At 34.6% G+C, this 12,306-nt stretch overlaps 1 protein-coding gene across 4 annotated transcripts in view; it reads left to right on the top strand.

Annotated features, from left to right (window-relative positions):
* The window catches only part of LOC107995389 (angiogenic factor with G patch and FHA domains 1), a 30,051-nt gene that overhangs the window by 17,144 nt on the left and 601 nt on the right, over window positions 1–12,306 (top strand). The window lies entirely within an intron of this gene.

Raw genomic sequence — 12,306 nt, 5'->3', positions numbered from 1 at the left:
ATAAAACATTTACCTATATAAAGCATAATTTAATTTAATTTCATTATACGAAAAAACCTATAGGATTTAATAATTTTTATTATTATTGTACACCAAGCACCAAACAATTATCTCAACCAATATAGCAACAATTCTGAATTATTCGAAAACGATCGATCAATCAAAGTCCAAAATAAAAACTGATCCAAAATGGTTCTTCGAAACAAAATTCGAAACAAGAATCCATCCATTCGGATTCGGAGAGATTTAAAAAACAGCTATAATCTATAATACGTATCGAAATAAGAACGATCGATCGATCAAAGTCGAGCAAAATCAGGCCAAGATTATCGTTCGAAACGATCCAAAGCAAATCCTTCGCACAGATTTGCGAAGGAGCACGACAGTTGGACGCGAGCAGGATGTGGCCAGGGCAAAAAGCGTCGACCGTCAGAGATTAGCGAAAAATGCGGCGGTAAAAAGCGAGTAATAGGCGAGTTGATCGCTGCGAGTTCGAGATCCAGCCATGGTGCACGATACTCAAGGGAGACGGAACGAAATTAACCGGAGCTCAGCCAGGAGGAACCGGACGCGAGCGCGTAATGCTGTGCACACAGGAGGGCTGCACACGTGCGCGCATAACCACGTCGTCAGTTTAACAGTCTGTCCAACTGTGTCTGTACACCCACATATGCACATATGTATACAGTCGGTCACAAAAATGTTGGGACACCAAGGAAATTCGCCTGGCCCGAAAATTCTGATTTTAATGAAAGTTTGCGTTTCGTAATTTGAAGCGCAACCGATTGCGTGGAACAATATTTTTCTCGTCCAAAAATCTCTTTGAGGAGGAAGTGATCTCGAAAACTTTATAATTTTGTGAATTTTCTTTAACCAGAATAATAGAGCATTCGTATGAAGAATAAAGATACATTGGAATTTTGAGAGTAACAATATTCTGATAAAAAAATTATTACATGTAATTTGTATTTAAAAAAAGAAAATATTATTTTTCATCATTCCGTTGCAAAGAAAATTATCAAACAAAATTTGGAGCATCAACGGTTGATTTCATCTCTTCGAAGAGATCTCTGATCGACAAAAAATTCGCTCCATATGCCCTAGATGCAGATTCTCAAACAGATTTCGTTAAAATCAGAATTTTCGACGAATATTATCATTGTGATACGATGTCACAACATTTTCGCGATCGACTGTATGTGTACGTGTGCTCACGTAATACATCCGTAACGTTAGCCAGGCTAGGAATCCGGCAGCCAGGAGCGGTCGATCGGTCTAGACGAGGTGTGCGTCCATGCCGCCGACACAGGCGTACATTGTCCGAACAATCGACCAGACCCGACATACAAATATGTACAACGAGAGATCTATTAATTACAACCAGCAGCAGCCGGCTCTGACGAGCGCGAACCGACCGCTCTCGGTGGATCCATGGACGTGTACATCATCATACAAGCCAGAAAGAACGTGATTATTGCGCGTGATTGAAAGTTCCTTTGACTCCTTTTGATGAAATAATTGATTAAATGATTAAACGTTGCTGATGATTGTCACAATTAAAGAATGCGCTTCAAGCTCGAGCGGTTTCGACCGAGGATCAATGGGTTACTAAACAAAGAATTATTCGTTTATTTAATTCATGCTCTCGATGTTTGATTGCTTGCCACTGTTGAACAAGCTGCTTGCGATAAGGTTAATCCGAAGGATTAAGCTTTGTCAATCGATTTTTTTTTTTTTGATTTTGGTTTTTGAACATGTTAGCAGGAAGCTGATATTTTTGATTTATCTGGATGGGAGTAGAGTTTTTGTTGGTAGTAATAGGTTTAACAAGTTTCTAGTTTGTATATATTTTTGAGAGGAAAAGATCATGGTAAAACGATTTTATATCGTATAAGGAATTTTATGTAATACATTGGAAAGTTGGAAAGAATAATTGTCATATAATAATGTGTTCATATTAAATAAAAAAGTTTATTTATATTTTCACATGACATGCAATTCACTTTCTATTCTGCTATCTAACAAATAAATTTTACTTTTCCTTCTTTCTCTTTAAATGAAAGAGCATCAATTATATTTCTTTAAAAAAAAGATAAAATTAAATACAATACATGTTTTATAATTCATGATGTAACATGTTTGCTACGTTACATATAATAATAAATTAAATAAATAATATAGACGATGACGATCACATATCTGGGAATCTTACTATAATGTTACATTACGTATATCTTCATTAATTACATATCATTCTCTTCGACAGGAAAGATTCATATTAGAAATTCCACTCACAAAATTCCAATACGTCTAAGAAAGATTAATCATCTCGTTCGAACAAGTTATGAATAAAGTCGTGAGATCTTTTTACCGAAAGAAAGAGAAAAGCCTATACGGAGAAACTGAAAGAAAGAAAGAAATAGAAAACCCTTCGTCATCTCTTTTTACATTTTAACGATTGAAATTAAGAGTAAAGTTGCCTCAACAATTTATTATTCATCGACATTGACGTTTTTAAATAAAATTATTAAAGATTTATTACTATTTCACCTTGGACTAGTCCAAATCATCCAGGAACCCTTACCGTAGAAAATACCTATCGAAATACACGCGTTTCCTTCGACAACGGTGCAATGATGACGTTAAACGACGTGTACCCGTCGGTGCTTCCCATCGCGCGGATGATCGTCGCGATCAATCAGATCGGACGATCGAAAAAAAGATCCCCCTCCCCCTGCCCGGCCCCGGTCTGCTGCCGCCGCGATTATTCCCGGTTAGATACGTTGTTGAAACGCCGTCTCGTCGGAGGTGCATATCCTAGTGGTGGTCGAAGTAGAAGCGACGTATCACCCGCACACATCGCACGCGATAGGTCGGTCCTCCTATCGCCGCCAGACGGCTTCCGTCTGGGTAAACACACCGACGTGGCGAGCAGCCTGGCTGGCAGGGCTTACCGACGACTACCTAGGGACATCCATCACAGGATTATCGCGCGACCATGCTCGCGCGCGGTCAGGACGTGCGGCCTCTCTCTGTGTCTGCTCTCCATAAAGCCGCCAAAGCATGCATGTGCAAGCGGCCGCATGTAAGACTACGCCTGCCCGCCTGTCTGTACAGAGGTTCGACGATTCATCGGCGTGTACGGCGTTGAACTTGGGCTTGGGATTGACCGATAAAGTGGTCGAAGAGTGGCCGAAAGAAAGGAAAGAAAAAGGAGGGGAACGAGGAAAGGGATGGCGAACGGAGGGGGGAGGACTGAAGGGAAAGTGGCGGAGTGGCATCGTCATGAAGACGTGATTGAATTTATACGATTCTTGAGAGACGGAGGGGGGAAGTCGAGGGGTAAAGTGGCGATGGAGCTTGTCAAATATTAATTGTACTATTTTTTTTTTAAACTCTGGTATTTCCCTCTCGAGATTTATACGAATTTTACAGTTCTTCTTTAACTGGTCGTTCAAAAATCGATTAATCTATTGAGAGACTATGCTATAGCATTGTACTTTTTTAGTAAATTATATAAATATCAAATAGTAGTCAGGTCTATAAAAAAGGAAACAATTATATTTTGATTGGAATAATTTTAGAAAATATTAATATGATTTAATTCGCGAATGAAATTGGAAGTGGTAAAAAGAAAAGGTAATAGGAAATTGGCCGACCATTGATGTCTGAATCTACTGCATAGTCGCAAGAATCATATTCATCTCATATTTATATTTATTAATATAATTTTACCATTTAAATGGACATATGTTACGTATTAATATCTTGTAGTAAATAATTTTTGCTGTTAAATGTTAAGAAATTTCTATTCTTTTTTCATCGTCTTGTCTTCATTATAATATAAAGCAAAGGAAGGAAAAGGCAAAATAAATATAACACGAAATGCACCGTGACGAAATAACGGATGTAAAAAAAAAAAAAAAAAAAAGAAGAAAAGAAGAATGTAATGAAGTATGCGAAGAGGAAAGAAGCTGAAAGATAATAAAGCAGGACATTGCAGTAATATCGCGTCGAGTTTGGTCAGGATGTGCGGCATCTCTGTGTCTGCCCTCCATAAAGCCGCCAAAGTGTATATGTGCAAGCGTCTGAATGCTGCATGTAAGACTACGTCTGGCCATTTGTCTATATGCTTGTCTAGGACGGATGCACATGCATGCGTATGCATTCTGCGAACGAGACATATGAATGAACAAGCAACGATCTGTTACCTCGTTTCACGAACGAAACTGTCTGTCTGGCCGCTTATTCTGTTACGTTAATTGTTCCATATTTTTTAATGCGCAGCAGTAACTGGTACATCGATCGAACGTTTATACGAAAATTTGAATTTTAATTATCAAATTTAGCACATTTTTATATTTACACAATAATATAAAATAATTTACAATGTATACAATTAAATTAGTTAAATTAATTCTTATTATGTATCCGAGAATATCTGAGTTTAATTAGAATTCCATTTGTACAATCGTTGTACAAACTTTTAAAGTTTCTAATTATAATTATCCAAAAAAATATCAGCGAGTAATTCCACCATTTAAACGAGTCTTAACCCAGAAGCATGGATCGGTGTGTTTCCAGTGAATTCTCACGTATACATGTATACACGTAGACGAAGAAGTTGAAGCGCGACGAGAACTGGCGGTGGTGACGAGGACGAAGGTACCTGCACCTTAGTTTATCTAGTTTAGTCTAGCAAGTCCAGAGTCTATAGACGACCAAACACTAATTAATTCTGTGCAAACATGCCGCGGCTCAGCGACCAAGAGATCGTTGGCTCCGATGGCTGCGCAAGAACGTTCCTCCAAGAGTGGAGGATCCGTGGAGTTCCTGCCGTTTCATTTTGGACTCGCTTTCGAGTATTTGCCAGGGAAAACGTTGACCGAAAGTAATTGGCCCACATTTTCCGAGCGCACGGCTTCCGCTCTTGCTGCCTTAAGTTATTTCAGTGCATGCTTCGCGATCAGCGTCGCTTTTAATTCGATCTTCTACTTGGAGTGGGTGGGTTTTCTTATTTCTTTCGTAGGGAGACCGCCCTCTTCGAATAATTATTTTCGACGAAATTAAATTTTGACTTAAAATGACGAAAAACGCGATCATTTTATCGAGATATTTTATTTTTGTATCGAAACTGCTTGTCTTCTGTTACTTTTATTACATACACTCTTATATTTTATCATTTTTTGTAAAATAGAAAAAGAATGGCTTATTACAAGCTTGTTAAATTTATTAATTCAATCAAATGCATTATTTGGATCGAATGATTCGTATCGATAATTTGCATTAATTTGGAAAAACTATCCTTTTTTCTCGAATATTATTATTCGTACGTAATCGTACAATACGGGATACGAAATTTCCCAATAAGATAACTTTTATCGTACTAAAATATACGGAATGAATTAATTTAAATCCAAACTACAAATAAATCTCTGTTACGATCCTATACAGATAATAGATCCACATATTTCATTCATATTATTATTCTTCACATTGGCTAAAACCAATTCTGAAAATAGCGAAAAAATAATCACGCCGCGACCCCCTCCTTCCCCCTTCTGTCACAGATCGAAACGCGCCTCGTCCGTTCATTCAATTTTCGCCGTTGTCACCCACTTCGACATCCGAGCGCGTTACACAGAGGCTGTGGTGGAGGAAAAGAAAAGCTTCGACAGAGCTTGAAAGCAGTCGAAGGAAAAGCGTGATGGAACAGAGAGAAAGAGAGAGAGAGCGGGGCGCGACGTTTATTTCCACAGGTAACACAGAGAGCGCCGCCTCCTCCTCCGCCACCACCGCCGCCTCTGGCAGACATAGTAGCGACGTTGTAAACGAGCAAAGTTTCGAACCCAATATGCTGTCTCCGCGCTCCGTAGAGCCCATATTCAACCTGTCAAGGTGCGGTGCACGTGCGTCCGCGTCTCGCTTCCCGGTATGCCAGACGGGTAAACCGGGACAAACTTTCGAACTGGCACAGACCGTCTGGCACCCTACCACCTACCGTCGGCGGGGCCCGCGAATTCTCAATATGTTATTGTACCACCGCCACCGTTTTATCTGTGGATGCCTCTCCGACGAATGAACGAACGAACGAACGAACGAACGAACGTTCTGTCGGTGTCTGGCTCTCTCTGCCCACGGAATTTCCTTCCTCCTCGACTCCCCTCCCGACCTCGGTCGGCTGAAAGTTCAAAGGTGGTGCACATGCACCACGCTGCGCCTCGATTCCGGCCGAGATGTCTCCTTTCTCTCGATGGAAATCGTTGATTCTGACCGCGTATTGCCGACACGGAAACCAGGCGGAAACAACCGTGGCCTCCGGTTGTTATAATCGGCCGAGCTCGGTCGGGGATGAAATTTGTTTTGATTCGAAGAAAGGAGGGGGTGGAGATACTTTTTTTGGACGATTATGTCATACCGTTCTTGGTATACGATAAAATTGGTATATATAGCAGAGAAGAAAAAATTTAAAAAGTTAGAAATGAAGTAAAATGGGATATAGGTAAAGATATAGGGCGTGGATAATAATAGGTAGGATTGTGGATGTTGCATACGATTTATATATCGTTTAATTGGTAATCACGGTATATTGCCTCTGCTTGTCATTTATCCAATTGACCTATTTGTCTATTTTCCATCTATTTTTAGCTCTCGCTTTGGCATCGTGCGTCGTTTTCGCGTTTCCGTTATGAATTTTCTAGTTTTATTGTTCGTTCTTTGGTCATTTTCGCAGTATATATATATATGTACTATTATTCTCTCCATAATTGACATTGAAGATATAAATGAGATTATTTAATGATGTTGTATATATATTTAAATAATTATAATATGTTAGAACAAGGCGCTTAATAAAAAATTAATTTCAAATATTTCGTAACAAAGTGTATATAAGCATAATTTTATTTAATAAGAATTTAATATTGACAATTAAATAAGTTGACAGATAGATGAAAAATATATTTATGAAAATAACCGATTTCTTTTCGTTAAGGAAGAAAACCAACGTTCCAGTTTAATCATGGAATAAGATTTTATCATATTAACATATTTATCCAGACGCGTCTTATAATCTTTAGAAAATTTAAAACTGTCGAAAAATAAATTTCCAATATACGTTTAATTATTATCCAGTTATCCATCCTCATCGAATTATTATTTAAAATCTGATCGCTAATGCCTCCTCGATCCGAGTTAAACCTGATTCATAAAGCAAAGAGTTTTCTCATAAAGTAAGTATGATATCTGGGTCGCGACATTCGAGAGACGATCGATCGAACACGATGGAAATAATTCAATGATCGAACGTCGTTCGGTTCACTTGGCCGTCTATGGGTTATATTACGAGGCTGGTTCTCGGTTCAGCCACCGATTTATGTCTGTCTGCATCGTATATAAGAAAACGTGTCGTGATGCTCGATCGTTCTACAGACACTTTTAATCCGTTTTTAATAAGTAATCCGGGTATCATTGTCTCGACCATCTGTCCATCGTGAGCAGTTGGTAAGTTTAGACTTCGACGGTCGATGGCCTGTGTATTTGCTGTCTCTTTAAGAAATCAAAGGCAATTGGAGCTTTCGTGTCTTTTTATCTCGTGGAGAGATCGGTGACAATTCTTTTTTTTTTTAATTTGTACGATATTAATCTGAAGTATCTATCGCTTTATTAAAGTTAAACAATTTTGAAATTTAGCTGTACAATTTGCTTTATTATTTTATATAATACCACTTCAACTTTATTATTAAGAGAAATCAAAAGTTACGTCGATAATTTTAGAAATTGATAGAAAGGTTAATATTTTTAAAGAAATTATTTTTTCAGTAATAATTAAATCAATACTTTTTGGAAGATTTTATAATCTAAAACAATGATATAATTCAAAATTTTAATGCAATGTTCCTATACTCTTCTATCGTATTTTTTCCCTCTCCTGGAATCTTAATTTTCGAGTTACATCATTGTTACAGCGAATGATCAACATTATGACTATCATATCGAAGAGGATAAATTTTTCAAACCGAACTGAAAAGAATCGGAAGCCGGCGGTGTTGGAAAATTATGTTACGAGGACTGTCGAGGGTAACATAAGGTATTTGATGACACGTCGTTACATAAATGTTAGGTAACCGTTCAAAATTCATCAGGCGATGAGCCAACAGAAAAACTAATCCCGAGATAACATTTCGTCCGGGAAAGATTAATCATGTTCGTGACATAAATCAGGTAAAATTCGCGAGAATTCTATTGGCCGAGGAGATGGACGGACGAAAAGAGAGGAAAGAGTTGTGATTTGTTCGTCTTTTTTGCAAGTAACGAGAGAACGGACGAGCGAGCGCCGAGTTATAATATATATATATATATATATAAAAGTAGTCTAGACAGGCCAGACGGATGCATCATCACCATCATCGTCGAGCGAGAAAGCGAAACTCGAGTCGAGCCGTTTTGCTCCTGAACGTCTCGCGAAATCGTCAATCGAGTAACGAGCGCTCATTTTACGCGCACGATAACGTGTCTGTCGCCCGATTATGATCTGTTCTCGATTTTCCTTCGACGCCACTCTCTGTACCCTCTTTTCCAATTTCTCTACCCTCTCTTGTTTTCTTCTTACACGCCTCTTCGAGGGATCGTGGATTGCGGTTGAACGTGATTCCAGTCATGGGGGATGTTTAATTGAATTGTGCGATTGTTCAGATGATCAATGGTTTAATACTATAATTAATAATGGTTATTGGAACTTATTTAACCGGTACAAATTGTAAGATAAATTAGAAAAAAGAAAATGGAAAGATATTTCGTATAGAATAATAGAATGTTTTTGAGTGTGACTGTCTATATTGAGAAAAAGAAAGGATGAACGTGAAAAATGATAAAATTATTCAATAAAGAAATTTCAAATCAGATCTGTTTGTAAATGAAAAATATTTTTAAATATGTCGAATGAATATTTTTTCAAATCAAATGAAAATTTTTATTGGAAATAGTGTTACGTAAAATTTCACTTGTTTTCTCTTCTGAATATTTAAACAATACACTTTTTATACTAGATCAAAAATATTTTATTTATTAATGTTTATATTATATTTAGATATACTGGAAAGTTTTTTTATTGTTTTATCCTTACTATTTTGCTTTTTCTTCTTTAATAAATTAAAAGAGACGAATATGTTAAAATATAATTTATAAAATGGATAACTTTTTCTATATCACCTCGTGATATTTTAATAAGGAATGCAATATGGAATTTTTATGATTTGAAAGATTTATAGAAATTTATCAAAACTTGTTCACAAGTATTCGTACATAATTTATAATAATATAATAATGTAGCAAGTTATGCTCGACTTTATGAATCTTTTACACCGATTGTAAATTAATTCTGTATGGACAATTTAGAAAAATTGAGCGGGGCGATTAAAGCGGTAATTTTGCGGTAAGAAAATTCTTAAAAATTAAAATACAGCGACCCAATACTTATCAAAACCGTGTTAATTATTATATTTCATCATTTCTTAGTTTACCGTTTCCTTAATGAGTTATTTCTGCTGCTTGGCGAATTCCACGTAGGCGAAAGTAAGAACACTCGACTCCGTTAAAGCCTGTAAACCATTCGCCTGTATTGCATTTTGCAGCTGCTTCAAACTTATAAACGAGGTTCTTTTAAGATACAACAAGTGGGCAAAGAAACCTTATGAAATGCATCTCGAGATTTTCCGAGGCGCTTGACTGTCTGTAAAACGACTGAGATTCCTTGTAATTCATACCAGTTAAGATTTATTGCGATAAATTCTATCCTCTTGTATTGTGCATCTTCGATTTCGTAACTTTTAATTACTTATCTTTAAGTTTATTCAAATAACTTATAGGTACAGTATAAATTAATTCAACGATTACAAATTTTACTTGTAAACGTGATGATATTAAATTCGTTCTAATAAAATTTTCTCAAATCTTCTCAAATTGAATCTTCTTATTTAATAGGTAGATAATTTTTCTGAAATCATTCCCGAGATTCCTTGCAATTTATGGCGATTAAGATTTATTGCGATAAATTTTAAAATCTTATATTGCACACTTTCGATTTTATAACTTTTAATTATTTAATGATTGATTTATTTAATTTATATACAGAATATAAATTAATTCAACGATATTTTAAAGAAAATTAAAAATATTATTATTTATGAACAGGATGAAATTCATTTTTCTTTTCCATCTTTAAAGTTGAGTATTCTTATGTAATTTCTTCAAAATTATAAATATATATATATATATATATTCTTCATAATTTAAAGATATTTGAAATAAAAGGAAAAGGATATCGCATTAATTTACATATTTAATGTAGAAATTAATTTATTCCGAAAGAAAGTGATATATTTTTATATTAATAAATAAATTTCATTTGCATATATATATATATATATATATATATATATACAATAAAAATTTCATTTTTCTTTTATTTATATTTAAAATTTTATATTTCAGTTTTATTCCTTGCATCTTATTTGTCAATTTTATTATCATTCGTTTCATTCGTCTCTCCCCCGGAGAGATGGAAATTCTTAGATATTTTTATCTACAGCCAGATCGGACGTTGTTTTCGTGCTCCCGGCCGGAATCCTTTCCTCGTGTTTCCTTTTTATGCTCTTCCCATTCTTTCGTTTTCGTCTCTTTTCCTTTCAACCAAGTAAGTCAAGTGTCGACGAAGCTAGATAGGGCCTCATTTACAAGCCAGACAGGGGAGTCCACTTGCCCCAAATACGCGTCGAGAGAGGGTATTCTGCCCAGTGGTTGCGACTCAAAACTTAAAATAACCCTTCCTCGATAAGAGCCGACGCCGAATAATCTTTCGTCTTTTCCGTTCTTTGATTTCGTTTTTTTTTTATATTCTTTATATTCGTTTTATGGATTGAGCATGGGATAAAAAAAAAAACAGAATTAGCATAGGAACAATCAACGAGTAATCGTATTTAAAAAGTAGAATTGAGTATGATAATTTGATCAGAGATGGAGAGTTTAGAAGAGAGTTTATGTTCCTTTTTATTAAAATTAAAATTATGAGATAATAATTTTAGATGAAAATAACAAAATTTATAATAATTTACTGAAAAGAAACATTAAATCGATTGGAAAATTTCATCTCTAAATTTTTTATCAGTACTCCATAGATTTGTAATTTTATTTCAGGATATTATTTCGTTGTAAATTGTAGGTGAAAATGAAATGCACGCTACTTATTTATAAATCATAAGATATCTATGATTTCTTTCATTTCTAATAGCATAGTATGTAACTTGATATAAATATCTTGGTATTACATACTTGATATAAATTATGAATTTTAATCGTATATATTTTTTTTATATTGATAATTTATAGCATTTTTAGCATTTCTACATTCTCGTTATTATTTTGAAATTGTGAAATTAATATCTGTTGATATTTATCTAATTCTTTCCATTTTCGAATAATTAAGATATCTTAGAATTTTTTGACAAAAATGAAATAGTTATAATTTTTTCTATCTCTTTTCAATTTGATAAAAAATTCATCAAATAAAATATATTATGTAATAAATTTAAAATTAATCTAGAAATATTTCGTAGAAATAAACACAGAAACGTTATCTTATTTTATTATTCTAAAATATGTGTTTTTTTTACTAGAAGATAAATAGATACAATTCTAAATAAGTATATAAATCATATCACAGCATGAATGGTTTGCAGTTTCAATAAGTTTCAATTTTTTGGATTTTTTTAAAATATAAATAATTAATGGTGCGAGAGTAATAAACTAAATTCTTAAACTATAAACTTTCAATGCTATATTATCTTATTGCGAAAAATATTTTCAGGTCAAGTAATTTCATATTCAAAATATGAAAAAAATATTGAATTACGAGAATCGATTTCAAAGTAATGTCCAGCTAAAAAATGAATTATTTCAAGCATAACTTATTATGCTTTATATACACAACATTTTCCTTATAATATAGAGTACGAATTTTCAGTCTCTCACTAAATAAATAATATCTCTATTCTTTATCTACCATTTCATAAAACACGCATTTCGTAAAAATTCAACGAATACATCATACATTTTTATACAAAACCTGTCTTTCCTCCTTGTATCTTTTACGTTTAAGAAAAATCCCTCTAATCGTTACATATCCGTTTACTATAATTAAATGGAATGGATAAGAAAGGATAAAAAGAAAAAAAAAAGAAAGAAATAAGAACGCGTTTATGTAAAGCATTACGTGGGAAGAAAAATCTTCTTATCATGTATTCATTTATG

Source organism: Apis cerana, linkage group LG5 (assembly GCF_029169275.1).
Source record: "Apis cerana isolate GH-2021 linkage group LG5, AcerK_1.0, whole genome shotgun sequence".
Classification (NCBI taxonomy): domain Eukaryota; kingdom Metazoa; phylum Arthropoda; class Insecta; order Hymenoptera; family Apidae; genus Apis; species Apis cerana.
The sequence above is the reverse complement of the archived record's forward strand: the minus strand, read 5'-3'. Positions and strand labels throughout refer to the sequence as shown.